Raw genomic sequence first — 17,162 nt, 5'->3', positions numbered from 1 at the left:
GAAGGGATTGCGGTGTGACCATCCCTCCTGGGGGTGATTTCTCACTTTCTGTCTCTATATCTCTCTGTCTGTCTGACGAGCACACGCGCCCTATAGCAAAAACCTCTCTATAATCCCTTCCCCATTCTTCTCTCGGGATCTTGGGCATGCACACACACATGCTGGGTATGAGTTTAAGCTACTGGGTCTGGGACTTGAACTGCCATCAACTACATGGGAGTCCAGCCGTGTCTTGACCGGCCATCAACTACATGGGAGTCCAGCAACATAGCCATTATGCCAACTGCTGGTCCCTCCATCAGTAGTTTTATAGTTTGAAGTCTTAGGTTTAGATCTTTGATCCACTTTGAATTGATTTTTGGCAATGGTCAGAGGTAGGGTTCAGAATCATCTTTCTGCTGGTGGACATCTAATTTTTCCAGCACTATTTGCTAAAGAAGTTTTCCTTTTCCCAATGCATTGACTGGTACCCCTTGTCACAAATCAGTTGGCTATATGTTTAGGAGTTTATTTCTCGGGTCTCTTTTCTGTTCCATTCGTCCACATGTCTGTTTATGTGCCAATACCATACTGTTTTGGTTATCACAGCTTTATAGTATATTTTGGGGTCAGGGAGTGAGATGTCACCCACTCCACTCTTGCACAGGATTGCTTTGGCAATACGGGGTCTTGTGTGATTCCAGACAAATTCTATGATTGTCTTTTCTAGATTTGTGGAGAATGTCTCTGGCACTTTGATTGGGATTGTGTTAAATATATAGATTAATTTGGGTAGAATTGCCATTTTGATTATGTAAATTCTTCCAGTCCAGGAACATGGGATGTCCTTCCACTTTTTTGTGTCATTTTCGATTTCTTTTTTTTAGTTTCTCATAGTTTTCCTTGTGGAGGCCTTTAACTTCTTTGGTTATATTTATTCCTAGGTATCGTATACATTTTGTGGCTATGGTAAATGGAATTACTTTCTCCAATTCTATCTTAGTCTGCCTGCTCTTTGTATATAGAAATGCTATAGATTTCTGTATGTTGATTTTGTATCCTGCAACTTCACTGTATTCATTTATTATTTCCAGGAATTTTTTCATGATACCATTGGGTCTTCTATGTATACAATCATGTCATCTGCAAATAGATGTAAGTTCACCTCTTCTTTTCCTGTTTGAATGCCTTTTGTTTTATTCTCTTTTCTGATTGCACTGGTGAGGACTTTCAGTACTACACTGAAAAGAAGTGGAGAAAGTGGGCATCCTCATCTCGTACCGGTTTTTAGCAGAAAAGCTTTAAGCTTTTCCTCATTCAGGATGATGTTAGCTATGGGTTTTTTCATATATATCTTTTATTGTGTTGAGAAATGAGCCTTCTTTGCCAATTTTGCAGAGTCTTGATCATGAAGGGATGTTGTATCTTATCAAATACTTTTTCAGCATTAATCGATATGATGATATGGTTTTTATCTTTCTTTCTGTTAATATGGTGTATTACATTTATGGTTTTACATATGTTGAGCCAACCTTGCATTTCTGGAACAAAGCCTACCTGGTCATGACGTATAATCTTTGTTATATGTTGTTGGATATGATTTGCTCTTCATCAGACATACTGCTCTATAGTTTTCCTTCCTTGTCCTATCCTAGTCTATTTGAAAGATAAGGGTGATGGAGGCTTCATAGAAAGAATTTGGGAGAGTTCCACCCTTGTAGATCTTTAAAAATAACTTGAGAAGAATGGGGGTTAAGTCTTCTTTAAAAGTTTTGTTGAAAACAGAGATGAAGCCATCAGGAAAAGGGCTTTTCTTTGTTGGGAGGTTATTTATTACTGCTTCAATCTCCTGGTTTGTTATGGACCTATTCAGACTTGATACATCCTCCTGACTCAATCTTGGTAGATTATATGTGTCCAGGAATTTTCCATCTCATCCATATTTTCTTGTTTGTTGGCATATAGTTGTTCACAGTATCTTCTAATGATGTTTTGTATTTCTATTATGTCTGTTGTTATATTGGCTGCTTCATTACAATTTGATTTACCTGATTCCTTTCTTTCTTCTTAATTAGTTTTGCTAGTGGTATATCAATTTTATCTTTTCAAAAAGAACCAGCTTTTACTTTCATTTCTTTCTTTTTTTTGTATGGTGGAAAAGTGCATATTTAGAATTAGCCAGCTGGACTTGCTTTACATGATCTCAATTTTGTTGGAAACATTCAAAGCATTATAATTGGGAGCCAGTCGCACATATGCCTTTTCCTTCTCTCCATCAGGCCTGATTAGAGTGTTGACCTTGGCCACATCAATATCATAGAGCTTCTTCACAGCCTGTTTGATCTGGTGCTTGTTGGCCTTGACATCCACAATGAACACAAGTGTGTTGTTTTCTTCTATCTTCTTCGTGGCCGACTCAGTTGTCAGGTGGAACTTGTTGATGACATAGTGGACAAGCTTGTTTCTCCTGGGGGTGCTCTTCTGAGAATATTTTGTCTGCCTCCACAGCCTGAGAGTCTTGGGCCTCTGGAAGGTGGGTGATGTATGGATCTTCTTTTTTTTTTTTTGTGACTGTGGACACCTTTCAGCACTGCCTTCTTGGCCTTCAAAGCCTTCACTTTAGCTTTAGCTTTGGAAAGGGCACTTCAAAGCCTTCACTTGGCCTTCAAAGCCTTCACTTAACTTTAGCTTCTTCGCTTTTGGCACCATGTGGGCGAAAAGCCACTTATTTTCTTTATAGTTCATTTGTGTTCTATTTCATTTATTTCTGCTTTGATCTTTATTATTTCTTTTCTCCTAGATTTTTTTTTTTGATATTTTTGCTATTGCTTTTTCAATTCTCTGAGGAATGATGTTAGGTGATCCATTTCCCTTCTTTCCATCTTCATCTTATGTGCACCAATTGCTGTGAATTTCCCTTTTATGACTGCTTTTGCAGTGACCCAAAGATTATGGAAACGCATGTCCTCATTGTCATTGGCTTCCATGAATCTTTTTATTTCAGTCTTTATTTCTTCAGTAGTTGTGAAGTCCTTCAGGAGTAGATTATTTAGTTTCATGTATTTGTGAATTTTTCAGGATTTTTCTTGAAATTAATATCAAACTTCATTTCATCATGGTCAGAGAAGATAACTGTGTTGGGGAGAGATGTTCACCTGTTGAAATATCCATTTTGTAAGACAAATACTAGTGTGATTGGATGTATAAAAGAAAATGAAATGAAAAATAAATAATTAATTAAAAAATAAAAAGAAAAGAAGTTGTAATACCAGTTTTGTTCATATTTGTCATGCTAGAACTTGGTCAAATGGTAGCAGTAAGCTGTAACACCAAAAAATTTGGTGGTCTGGTAAAAATCAATGGATTCTATTCCTAAAAGTACTAGAAAAATATAAATGATGGGGGGAAAATTAATAGTCTCATTACCCTTATAGAACTATTGTGGTAGTAAATACAATAATGTACTTATAGCCTCCAATATAGTACATTAGGTAATAAAGGCTCACTTAAGTCTTAGTGTTTCTTTCCTTTGTGCTTCTCCAGCCCCAAGCACCTGGCTTGTATCCCTTTTAAAGAGAGATTTCATCTTAAACTATCCTGGTAAATAAATATTCCTGATAATTAGTTCCGTCTATAAATCTTGTATCTGACAACATTGTGGCTATAGACTCTTTCCAGGATATGTTTCTAACCTTTCTCTTTTATAGGCTTTCACTGACTTCTTTTTTTGCCTTTATTATCTTTGTCGCCAACACCTTCTTTCATGAACATGCACACATAAAGATCCTTAGTTGATGCTTTTTGAAGGTGCTTGTTTAAAATTTACATTTTGCTGTTGAGGACAAAGAAAACTTATTTTAATTCTAGCTCAAGAACATCCTATATATTTTATTTTTGGTAGTTGTTTATATGGTTCCTTACCTTCTGGGTCTTGGTTCCTCATCAAGTAAAATGGGCTTAGTAATATCTGCTTTGAAAAGTTGTCATGATTTAATCATGCACAAAAAATTTTAAGCCAGGGAACCAGCAGTTAGCGTAATGGCTATGTCGCTGGACTCCCACGTAGTCGACCGCGGTTCACGTCCTGGACCCGGTGGCTTAAAACTCACGCCGGGCGCGTGTGTGTGCGTGCCCAAGATCCCGAGAGGAGAATGGAGGAGAAGGGATTGCGGCGTGACCATCCCCCCTGGGGGGTGATTTCTCGCTTTCTGTCTCTATGTCTCTCTCTGTCTGTCTGGCGAGCGCACGCGCCCTACAGTGAAAATCTCTCCAAAAAAAAAATTTTTTTAAGCCATTACTATTTGTCTGGCCTTAAAATATTGTTTAAAAAAATTATCCATAATATAGGTTCTAAAATACTATCTCAATTTTATAGAAAAGTTACTGTGGCTAGGAAAGATAAATATGATTGTTTAAGGTTACATATGCACGAAGTGTTTAGGACAAGAAAGAAGATAGTGTTTGAACTCAGGTCACCCTGACAACAAAGTAAGTGCTTGCTCTTCAACGACAAAGGTTTACTTGTAGTTCTTTCTCATGCATAGATGACTGGAGAGGCTTTAACTACTTCTGTCACTTTAAGATGTCCTGTGTGCAGGCTTGCAAAACATTAGACAACAATTTCCCCAAGCAGGAGACCACAGCACAGAATAGACCATCCTTTCTTCACTCTGGAGAAAATGTTATCTGCAAGGTCTGTGGCCACGGATCGCCATTCTTCTTGCCTTTCATTCACCCAAAACACTGTCAGGGATTCCTGTGTGCTGAGCTTATCGTGGGGATCCTGGCGCTCTCAGAGGGGCTGGCCCAAGCCTATATTCCTTTGCCAGCAGCTAGTTGCACAAGCTGCTGACCTAAATGGAAAGCATTGCATTTCATGAGAATGAAATAAGTACACTGGACAAGAGCTCCACATTTCCTGCCACCAGATTTACTTCATTTTCGGGAATGGCTTTGCTAACTTACGATTTCAGAGGATTCCAAAAATCTTTAGAGTCTAGCAGTCAATTTTACTGGTAGTATTTCTCCCTGCCCCCTCCCCCCCACCACTATGTGTCTCTACATGGCATGTTTCTTCCTGTGTGCATGTTACACACAAATTTGTGGAAACGATACTAGGGAACTAGAGTTCTCCAATATACACCAGTGTCTTGTGATGTCAGAACAACTGTGGTCTAAAAATAAGCACAATAATTGGAGTCAGAAAACCTGGATTCAAGTCCTAGGCTTCTTACCTGCTATGGGACCTGGGGTACTTCTCTGGGTCTCAGTTGTCCTAGATAGAAAAACAAAGCTAATAAACCCTACTTTGTACGGCTGTTGAAGGATTTAATGATATTACAGAGGGATGACAGTATGTTGTGATGGAAAGAGACTGGAGTTCTTTTTTTAATTATTTATTTTAATTTTTGGAGAGTGAAAGAGAGAGCAAGCTGCCAGGTCTGGGACTCAAACTGTGGCCAGCCATATGGGAGTCCAGCGCCTTACCCATCAAGTCATCTGCAAGCCTTAAGAGATTTGAATTCTAGTCTAGACTCTATCTCTCTAAAAAAAGTATGTGATCCAAGGCAATTTACTAAGCTTTCCTGTTCTTTAGTGTCTGCATCTTCAAAATGGAAGTCATAATACTATTTCCACCAAGGCTTTGTGGGTCAAATGATATGCATCTTAAAATCGTCTAATATGATCCCTGGCACATAGCTTTTCTTTAGTCATCATGTAAAAACTCACTGTAAACTTCCAAGGGATGATGCTGCAACAGTGATAGCTGCCAAAAAAGTGATATGACTCATTTTAGGGGATTTGAATAAAGATGGAAGCAATGTGTTAAGATGGAGCAAACTGGACTGTGTCTCAGTGAAACTTCTTCAAGAGTGTCCATTACTGAAGCTGGGCCCCCGGGGCTTCTTCACAGCAGAGTTAATGGGCTAGTTAATGGAAGCCTTGAGTATGACTCAGTGGAGAAACCACTTGTCTTCCTCTTCTGACACAAAAGGCATCTCGGCTGCTTTTATTCCTTGTTAACATTTACTTCTGCAGACTAATTGGGTTATAATAGGATTGTCCTTCCCAAGGGACATCACTGCAATTATCTGCTCCAGATGACAGTCTTCATCTTTGGACAGATTCATCTTGATCTCAGACCCTCCCTCTCACCTTATTTCATAGCTGTCTTCTTAGCACCAAATGAGGATGCACCCATGTATTAAGTAAGTCAAGCTGGGTCCCCAGAAATGTGAATATGTTGAGGGACACGAATTCCAACTCTGAAAGCCATGCTTGGGTTAATATCTCACTATGAGAAGACTAATGGGGTAGAGTTATCATTCAAGCACTTTCTCTCTTAAGTTCTCCAGACATCCTTGGGAAGAACTGAAAATAATTTAAATTTGATCTGTCTACCTTACCTGGATTACCTCATCGGTATTTCCCACCAGCACCAGCCATACTCTCGTTTTTTTTGTCCACAAAGGCAGAACTTTTATTTTGTGCTGGGACTTTTAAGCCACCACTACAGCATCCCACCTGTCCTAGTACCTCAGGGGTCCACAGGTGAGAAGAGCTTATACATTGGACTAACTTATTTGTTATTAAAGAATTATAATAAAATATTTCATTTTGAACCCAAATTAACTTAATAGTTGTAAAGTAATGGTTTATTTATTATATCAAGCACTATATAGACAGACTAGACTACATTAGAATGTATTAATGATTTCATTTCATTTTCCAAATGTTGCTATTCCTGCCCTGAGTTGACAACTCAGATGCTAAAAGGTTTGCTGCTTTGCTCAGAGTTATGAGGGCCTCTACATTGAACAATTGCTAGGGTACCATTCCCAAGATAGTCCATGTGAAGAGAACTCTCTTGGTTAGTGCTCCAGGACATGAGATGCAAAGGGAATGGTACTCCTGAAGCTATGCAAAGCAGTGTTCTAATGGCAACCTAGCAGGTAGTTACAGAGTCAAGAAGTGAACCTATTTTTCAAAAAGTTTACCAGAGGGTGTATATGCTTGCCAGAGAGAGAGAGAGAGAGAGAGAGAGAGAAGAGAGAGAAACATCTCAACATCTCCCATAGAGGATAATCGCATTGCAATTCCTTTTTTTTTATTTTTCTCTCCTCTTGGAATTTAGGCATACACACGTACATGTCAGACATGTTTTTCATGCCGCTGAGTCTGAGATTCACACCACACAGTCAGTCATGTAGGATCCAGCCACCTTAACCTCTGGGCCATGGGCTGGCCCAAATTTACTGATTTTAAAGTCAATGTTCTTTCTATTATGCTCCTCTGTTCCTTAACTGTTTTTGACTCATCTTTCTAAAAGCTGAGGTCAAGGCATACTTTATATATACTTTAGTAATTTTTAGTACTAAAATCAAATTTTTCCCCAAGTCTGGTCATATCCTGTCTTCCACATCGATGGTACATAGATATCTGCAAATGAGCTAGTTTCTACATGAGGATCAATATCCATTCATATACTCTTATCTCTTCCTTTTGGCTTCTCAGAGATTCCCCACATTGTCCTTGGGAGTTATTATGCTTGGAGACTCAGAGTTAGTAAATGTACTGACAGCCACACAGGGTGATTTTCTGGACCTTTTAACCCACAGATCCAGAAACACAGCCCCTAATGGACTCTCATTTGTAATCAAATGATAAGATATGGTAGTGAGAAGTGCTATCTCCTTCTTATTTGGACCACTTTCTGACATTTTAATACAATTTTTATGTGTGTTTAATTCTCATTGATGAGAATAAGGACTTTAAGTCAAATACTACTGCTGCATCTGAATCTGTCATTCTCCCCCAATGTCCCACTGGTAAACACAGAAGAATTGAAAGACAGAATGATTTCACCTCTGAAGTCCTATTTGATGCACAGTTTGAGCCCAACGACCAACCACGCAGGAGGCCTAGGGTGTTTTCACTTGGGCACAACCATGAAAGTGTTGTGTACTTTTTTCCCCTTTGGTGGAAAAATGATGGCTTTGCTTTCTTGAAGCATTCCTTCAGGCTTATTCATGGAACCCAAAGAGGGCGACATCCAAGGAGGGCAGCATGCAGCCTTCTGTTTCCCAGCCAGAGTCAGGGTTTGGCAAAGAGCAGGAGCTGGAGGGAGGCGGGACTGCCCAGTGCAGTAGGTGAGAGAAGAGTTGGCCAAAAGGTAGGAAAGACTTGAAACCAAAATCCACACTCTGATGTGCGGGGCCTCCCAGTGAGAAAAAACACTCACCAAACACCCACATATGTATTTGGATTGGAATAGGGTATGCAGCGCCCAGGAGGCTGTTGAAACAGAGAACTAACCCCCTTCAATGGACTGGAAAGCTGAGGAAAGCTGGGGCAGGAATAGGGAGGAGGAGAAAAGGGGAGGATGTCTAAGGTAGGGCAAGGCTGTGGCTACCTTGCTCAAAGAATCCATTTGACAGGTTTACTTGGAATGCAACTATAGGCTGTGCCCTGTGTGGGTGGTGGATGGAGAGACTGATGAGAAATAGAGATCTGTATTTTCTCTAGAACCAGACAGACTTAGCTTTGAGTCCAGACTCCACCACTTAGGAGCATTGGAACCTTGAGGGAAAGTCACTTAACTTGTCGGAACCTCAGTTTCCTAACCAGTAAAATGGGAATAAGATTGTGTTTTTTTTTTTTTTTTTTTGGGGAGGTTTTTGCTATTGTTGTATGGTCTTTATCTTGCCTGAATTGTCCATCCTGTCCAAATCATCTTTCTGTTCGTTGTTTTCTGCCGGTGTTTCTAAAAGCTTACTTTCTAAAGCTGTTTTAATGGAAATCTCTCTCTCTCTCTCTTTTTTTTTTGGAGAGGTTTTTGCTATAGTGAGCGTGCACTCGCCAGATATCTAGAGAGAGAGAGAGAGAGAGAGAGAGAAAGAAAAAACACCCCCCCCCAGGGGGTATGGTCACGCCGCAATCCCTTCTCCTCCGTTCTCCTCTTGGGATCTTGGGCACATACGCACACATGCCCGGCGTGAGTTTAAGGCACCAGGTCCAGGACTCGAACCGTGGTCGACTATGTGAGAGTCCAGCGACATAGCCATTACGCTGCTGGTCCCAAGATTGTGGTTTTTAATGAAGATTTCATTTGGTATTGCATCTGAAAAATAAGCTTTTGTTGGCTTCCATTAATTTTCATTAAACAGATGCTACCTTTTCATAGATTAAAACGAATGTTGTTTATAAAGAGAAAAGTCTCAGATAATGGCTTTAGAGCATCTCAGCCTGGGGATTAATCTTGGCTCTACCATGTACTAGCTTCATGACTTAGAATAGGTTTCTTAACCTCTCTAAACTGCAATTTTTTTCATTGTAGAAAGATTATAATAATACTTATCTCACTATGTTGAGATGACCAGTTGAGATGATATGTGAAAAACACGTAGCACATTCTCTTACTAAGTATAGCAAGTGCTATAAATGTCAACAAAGATGATAGTGGTGGTGAAGCTGCCATTATTCTACATCCTCTAGATAAGAATTGCATGGTCTTGACTATTGTTTGCAATTGGGGCCCCAGGAGGCATTTGATAGTATTTGGAGACATTTCGGGTTCTTACAAATCCTAGGGATGGGCTGCTATTGGCATGTAATAAGTAGAAATCAAGATTGTTGCTAAACCTTCTACATTGAAAAAACAACCCCCCCCACGCCACCCTGATAAAGAATAGTCAGTCCAAAACGTTAATTGTGCCAAGATTGAGAAACTGTGGTCTATATAAGACATTTTGGCAAGACTCAAATGACATAAACTAGACATTAGAAAGGCCTTCCTAAATTATTATAGTATGAAGAATAACGGAGTTTTTCAGTTATTTAAATACAAAGCATATATCACCCTTAAGATGTTTCTACTTGAGTGTAGGAACCTTGTCTTAATCATCTTTATTCCCTATAGCTTGGCACTAGTAATACAGTCACTAAATGTCTTTCAAATCAACTTATGATGTTACCTGATGAGTAACTCCATGATAAGGTTAAATATGTAACTAATATTTGATAGTCCATGGAGGATTTTCACCTTGAGACACAATGAGAAGAGGGGTTCATTTTTTGGAAACAGCATCACTTACAGTGATCAGAACTGGAACTGAGAAACCAAAGTAGCAGAAAACACAGGAAAGTTACTGCTTGGCATGTACCACCAATTTGGGATTGGAAGGCTGGGAGTGGATTTGCCTTTCTAATTAAGTTTGACTTGGGCTAATATTGAAGTGAGCTTTTGTTCCCTAAGTAGACACCAGCTGGGAGGTAGTCCAGGAACGTGCTGGGTGGCAGGGTGAAGTCAGCTTGATATTACACATTTTCTCTGGGTGATCCCTAAATAGATGGTTCACACATGGACATATGAGACCAGTCTATAAACTTAGCTCTGACGCAGAATGTCCTGAGAGGTCAGAGTCTTGAGTCACTCTGGATGACAGTTCAAATCCAGTCTCCATTACTTGTTAACTGTCAACTTTTCTGAGTCTCATTTAAACTCTTTATGGAAAATGTAGATAAATAATATCTATCTCAAGAGGTCGTTATGAAGGATTAAAAAAAAAAGAGAGAGAGATTATGTTGACTCTTACTATAGCAAACTTGGGATAGCAAAATTCATTGTACCACATACTAGTTTAAAAGGAAAAAAAAATACCCTGAGAGTTTTGGCTTTTCATTTACTTAACTAACTTTTTGTTTACTTAATGTTTTTGTTACCTCTAATATCTACCATCATTTACTCATGCCACTGCATGGCCTCCCAAATGTCCTCACACCTAATCTATTCCTTCCCACCACACTATCCTTAGCACATACTTGAATATTTCTCCTTATGGATAATACTTATCAAACTATTCCTACATTTAGAAATTATTCCTGTGACCTACAGAATAAAGTCTAGAATTACTGGGAAAGCAGTCAAAGATACCATCTGGTATCCATAGATACTTCAGTTTGCCAATGCCTATGTCCTCACAAAGAGGTAAATTCTGGGCTACACACTTTCCATGTTATTTGCTATTCCTAAAATATCTCTATAATTTTTATTCATATAGGTCTTTGCTACTGTTATTTCCTCAGCTTGAACCAATCTTTTTAATGAAGTCATATTCAGTTTTCAAGAAACAGCTTAAGTCCTATCTTCTTCTCTTAATTTCTTCTCTCTTAGTTGGAATTACAACTCTTTCTTGGGTTTCTAGTGCACTTGTTGCCTTTGTCTGAGGATCTCTGAGTTTTTTGTACATGCTGTCATGACAGTTAAATAAAAATCTTTACTCTTTTATGAAATGAGGAGCTCTATGCAAGCATTAGAAATATTTGTGGTCCTTCCTGTTATCACCTTCCCAGCAAATACAACACTATTTTGCAAAGGGGAAGCACTCAAAAAACATTGGACCCAATCTTAAAATTGTTTAAAGGTTGGGACCAACAGGTAGTGTGGTGGTTAAGGCACTTGACTTCCACATGGCCAACTGCAGTTAAGTCCCAGATCTAGTGACTTGAAAATCATGCTGGCCATATGTGTATGCATGCCCAAAATTTTAGAAGGAGAACGGAAGAGAAGGGATCGTGGCATGGTCATCCCCTTTGGGAGATGATTTCTCACTTCCCCTTTCACTGTCTCTGTCTGTCTCTCTCCAATGAGTGCACATGCCCTATGGGGGGGGAAGGATTGAAGGATTTATTCTCAAGGGAATCTGTTAATATATATATATATATATATATATATATATATACACATATATCTATATATGTGTATGTGTATGTGTGCATATATATCTATATCTATCTATCTATCTATCTATCTATCTATCTATCTATCTATCTATATCCTTCTATTTTAACAAAATGTCCCCCGAAAGAAAAGGTGCTGAAATAAATTTCAGTTTTTCTACAACTTTAACAAGTTCATGTCTTTCAGGGCTGGAAGCTGAATGTGACTACAGTATTTGACTTAAGTATTTAGTGTGCTACACTACTTATCCAACAAATTATCATTCTTATAGTATAAGCAGAATGTGGGGTGGTGTGAGTATATGTATATGAGTGTGTATACCCATGTGTATGCTTTATGTCCAACTAGACTTCAGATAACTTGAAGGTCCATATGCTATTTCTTTGTATTTTTTTATATCTATGATCTGCGGAGGGCTTCCAATGAATACAGAATGGAAGGACGGAGCAAGTAACCTTATAGTAGAAGCATATAGTGCACCATTATGGCCAAGTGATCAAGGCTAATGGCAACAGTGATGAGTTACATGTTGCAAGGAGAATGGAGCTTTGCTTCTGTGGTCTACCTCTCTAAAATCCATAACTCCTGTATAATTACGAGAGAAACATCAGACAAATCCAAACTGAAGGATGTTCTACAAAATATTTGATCAACACTCCTCAAAATTCTCAAAAATTTGGAAAACTATCACAGTCTAACGGAGCCCAAGGAATCATGATCTAAACTTAATGCAATCTGATGGGGTTTTAGGACACACACACAAAAACAGGTAAAAACTAAGGAATTCCATTATTAGTAACATATCTATATTGATTCCTTAGCTGAAACAAATATACATACTGATGTAAGATGTTAACTAGGGAAAATAGGGTGTGGGGTGTATAGGAATGCTCTGAACTACTTCCCATCTTAGCTGAATGAGAGTGAATGAAAAAGGAGGTTTGGATTTGAATTTCATACGAAAAAAGCTGGACAGTTTAAAACATGTGTATATGGCATGATGATTTGATAACCCAAGGCAAGTCATTTGAACCTCTTTGTTTCCTCATTCACCTAACAATAATTTTTAACTCATGAGATAGAACCACTTGATCCATATAAAATGACTAGCATATGGCAAGTGCTCAATGAACCTTCTCTTCCCTTGGTTATATTAAGCTCTGTGGTACTCCTTTAACCTCTCTAACAACAAAAAGGTGTTTGTCACTGAATGGAATGTAAGTAAAACTTATTCAAAACGAAAGCCAGTACTGCTTTCAAATTGAGTGTGATACATGATTTTTAATAGTAGGAGGATAAATCAATATAATCTCTCCTTTAAATTACAGTGATTGGTGGGAGAAAGAAAGAAGAAAGATCAAAGTTTCAAAGCATCTTCCATTTCTTCATACTGATAAAGGGTAAGTCGGAGGGTGGATGAACTTTTGTTTTAGCAGACACATTAATTAGATGGTATTTTTATAAATAGGTCTAGAATCCAATAGAGGGTGGAGAGTTCAAAACAGCTGAACTGTTCTGCATAATTAAGTTAGGGACTTAAAATGGGAAATGCATGAAACTGTGTGTGTGTGTGTATGTGTGTGTGTGTGTGTGTGTGTGTGTGTGTCTGTGTGTCTGTGTGTGTGTGTGTGTGTAGGGTAGGTGCTAAGCTACAGAGCAGAAAGCTGCAACCTTTGGAGAAATGTGACCAGCTATATGGAGGCATAGCTCAAGAACTTTTAAAGCAAAAATGTCTACAATTATTTATGTTTTTCTGTAATAAAAACACCCTACATCATCCCAGTTTTCAAAATCTACTAAATATACTTAACATTTTTAGTTAACATCTTTTTCATTATTCTTTTTAGGTGAATGTGACTTTACAAACACACACATATAGACCTATGCACACTGACACATTAATGAGCACAAGCTCAAAAATACATCCTTATAAATAACAAAGGTGCCTCTTTATAATTCTTATGCACAACAATCCCTACACTCCATAGTATTTTCATGCATTCATGAACCAATAGTGGTGCCATTCAACAATCATAAGATCTCTAGAATGCTGAGAATCTTCACAAACTGCTTCTTTTTTTCCCTTATTATTATTATTATGATTTATACATTCAATCACTATACATCATTTAGATTATAAAGAGACTTTACTCAGCATGATACACACCTCAGTCCAGCCCTGTTGAAAATACTATACACATCCTCACCAACAGATAATACACAATATTGGTGTCCCACAAATGTCTTATCTCTCTATTTTTTTCCTCAAATTTCCTTTCCTATGCTCTTCTCCTCCCATCCTCTCCTTCCACTTTGTCTCTAGTGTCCATGACAATTTTTAATGCTTTTATGTCTTCCAGACTTTCAGTCTCTACCAGAGAGTGAGGACAGTCGGTATACGTTACATGGAGATATACAATGTCTCTCTTTCATAATCTGACTTGCCTCACTCAGCAACAAATCTTCCATATTCGTCCACTTTCTATTAAATTCCAGGACCTTGTCGTTATGGCTGAATAATATCCCATGGAGTATATGTGCCACACTTTTTCAACCCATTTATCTGTTTGTGAACATTACGATTGGTTCTATGTCTTAGCAATTGTGAATAATGCTGCAATAAATATAGTTAGTTGTGCAAGTGCTTTGCCAACTGAGCATTCTCCTGTCCTTTGCGTAGATACCCAGGAGTGGAATTGCTGGGTCATATGGTAGTTCTATTTGAGGGTCTTTGAGGAACCTCCATATTGTTCTTCACAGTGGCTGGACCAATTTACATTCCTGCCAACAATGTAGGAGTGTTCACCTTTCACCACATCTGCTCCAGCACTTATCTTTTTTTTTTTTTTTTTTAATCTTTGCCATTCTGATGGGTTAGGTGGTATCTCATTGTGGTTTTTGATCTCCATCTCCCTTATGATGAGGAATGCTGGGCATTTTTTCATATGCTTTTTAGCTGTTCGTATATCTTCCTTAGAGAGTTTATTCAGCTCATTTTCCCATCTTTTATTGGGTTGATGATTTTCTTCCAGGTAAGCCACTTGAGTTCCCTGTGTTTTCTGGTTATCGGTCCCTTATCTGAGGTACAGTTAACAAAAATTCTCTCCCATTTTGAGAGTGGTTGATTCACACTAATTATAGTGTCCTTTGCTGTGCAGAAACTTCTTAATCTGGTGTAATCCCACCTGTCTATATTGAGGATTATTGCCTGTGCTTTGGAGGTCTTGCTTAAAAAATCTTTGCCTACCCCAGTGTCTCCCAGAGTTTTCCACCAGTAGTTTTATAGTTTGCGGTCTTAGGTTTAGATTTTTGATCCACTTTGGGTTGACTTTTGTTAATGTGGCAGATAACGGTTCAGATTCCTTTTTGTGCAGGTGGATATCCTGTTTTTTCAGCACCATTTGCTAAAGAAGTTTTCCTTTTCCCACTGGATTGACTGGTATCATTTGTCAAAGATCAGTTGGATATGTGTTTTAGTGTTTATTTCTGGGGTCTCTACTCTGTTCCATTGGTCCTCATGTCTGTTTTTGTACCAATACCATGCTGTTTTGATTAGCACAGCATTGTAATATATTTTTGGGTCAGGAAGTGAGATTCCACCCACTCCATTCTTCTTGTGCAGGATTGCTTTGGCAATACAGGGTCTTTTATGATTCCAAATTCTGATTGTCTTTTCTAGATCTGTGAAGAATGTCTCTTGTAATTTTATAGTAATTGCATTAAATATGCAGATTACTTTGGATAGGATTGCCATTTTGATTATATTAATTCTGCCAATTCAGGAACATGGGATGTCCTACTTTTTTTGGTCCTTTTCTATTTCCTTTTTAAGGTTTTTATAGTTTTCCTTATAGAGGTCTTTGACTTACTTGGTTAGTTTTATTCCTAGGTATCTTATACTTCTTGTGGCTATGGTAAATGGTATTACTTTTTTCAGTTCTGTCACTGTCTGCTTGTTGTTTCTATATAGAAATGGTATAGATTTTTGTAAGTTAATTTTGTATCCTACCACTTTACTGTGTGCATTTATTACTTTGAGGATACTATTGGGTCTTCTAAATATACAATCATGTCACCTGCAAACAGAGATAATTTCAGCTCTTCTTTCACTATTGGAATGCCTTTTATTTTCTTCTCTTGTCTGACCGCATTGGCTAGGACTTCCAGTACTATATTGACTAGGAGTGGGGAAACTGGGCAGCCTTGTACCAGTTTTTAGTGGAAAAGCTTTCAGCTTTTCCCTATTCAGTAAATGTTAGCTATAGGTTTTTCATAGATGGCTTTTATTATGCTGAGAAACGATCCATATATGCCAGTTTTCCTGAGAGTTTTAATCATAAAGGGATGTTGTATTTTTTCAAATGCTTTTTCCACATCAATTGAAATGATCGTATGGTTTTTATCTTTCTTTCTGTTAATGGTGTATTACATTTATGGTTTTGCGTACATTGAACCACCCATGCATCCCTGGAATAAAGCCTACCTGGTCATGATAAATAACCTTTTAAACATGCTGTTGAATACAGTTAGCAAGTATCTTGTTGAGAATTTTTGTATCTATATTCATCAGAGATATAGGTCCGTGATTTTCCTTTTTGTTGTATCCTTATCAGTTTTGAGAATTGGGGTAATGGAGGCTTCATAGAATGAATTTGGATCGGTTCCTTCCTTTTGGATCTCTAGAAACAGTTTGAGTAGAATGGGGGATACCTCTTCTTTAAAAGTTATGTAAAATTCAGCAGTGAAGCCATCAGGACCTGGACTTTTCTTTTTTGGGAGGTTATTTACTACTCATTCAATCCCATTGCTTATTATGGGTCTATTCAGGCTTTCTATGTCCTCTTGAGTCAATCTTGGTAGATTATATGTGTCCAGGCATTTGTCCATCCCATCCAGGTTTTCTTTGTTGGCATATAGTCACTCATAGTATCCTCTAATGATATTTTCTATTTCTTTTATGTCTGTTGTAGTGTTTCTTGATTCATTGAGAATTTGATGTATCTGGTTCCTTTCTCTCTTCTTCTTAATTAGTCTAGCTAATGGTGTGTCAATCATGTTTATCTTTTCAAAGAACCAACTTTTGTTCTCATTTATTTTCTGTATAGTTTACTTAATTTCTATTTCATTTATTTCTGCTCAAATCATTATTATTTCTTTTCTCCTGGCATTTCTCAAACTGCCTCTTATGAGAGCTTCTAATTAAGGAATCAGGAAGATCAAGTTAATGGTCCATCTCCACATGACTGAGTAATTGACAAAATCATGTTACTTTTCTAAACCTCAGTCTATCTACCTGCCAAGTAGGCTTAATGAAACCTGTATCTAATACATAGCATTGCAGTGGAGATCAACTGAGTAATGAATGAGAAAGTGTTTAGGGTGCCAGAATACATAACAGGGAAAGTATAGGCTCTTTAATAAATGATGTTGGGAAAACTGACTA

The sequence above is a fragment of the Tupaia chinensis genome, unplaced genomic scaffold (assembly GCF_000334495.1).
Source record: "Tupaia chinensis unplaced genomic scaffold, TupChi_1.0 Scaffold000416_1, whole genome shotgun sequence".
In the NCBI taxonomy this organism is placed as follows: domain Eukaryota; kingdom Metazoa; phylum Chordata; class Mammalia; order Scandentia; family Tupaiidae; genus Tupaia; species Tupaia belangeri.
The sequence above is the reverse complement of the archived record's forward strand: the minus strand, read 5'-3'. Positions refer to the sequence as shown.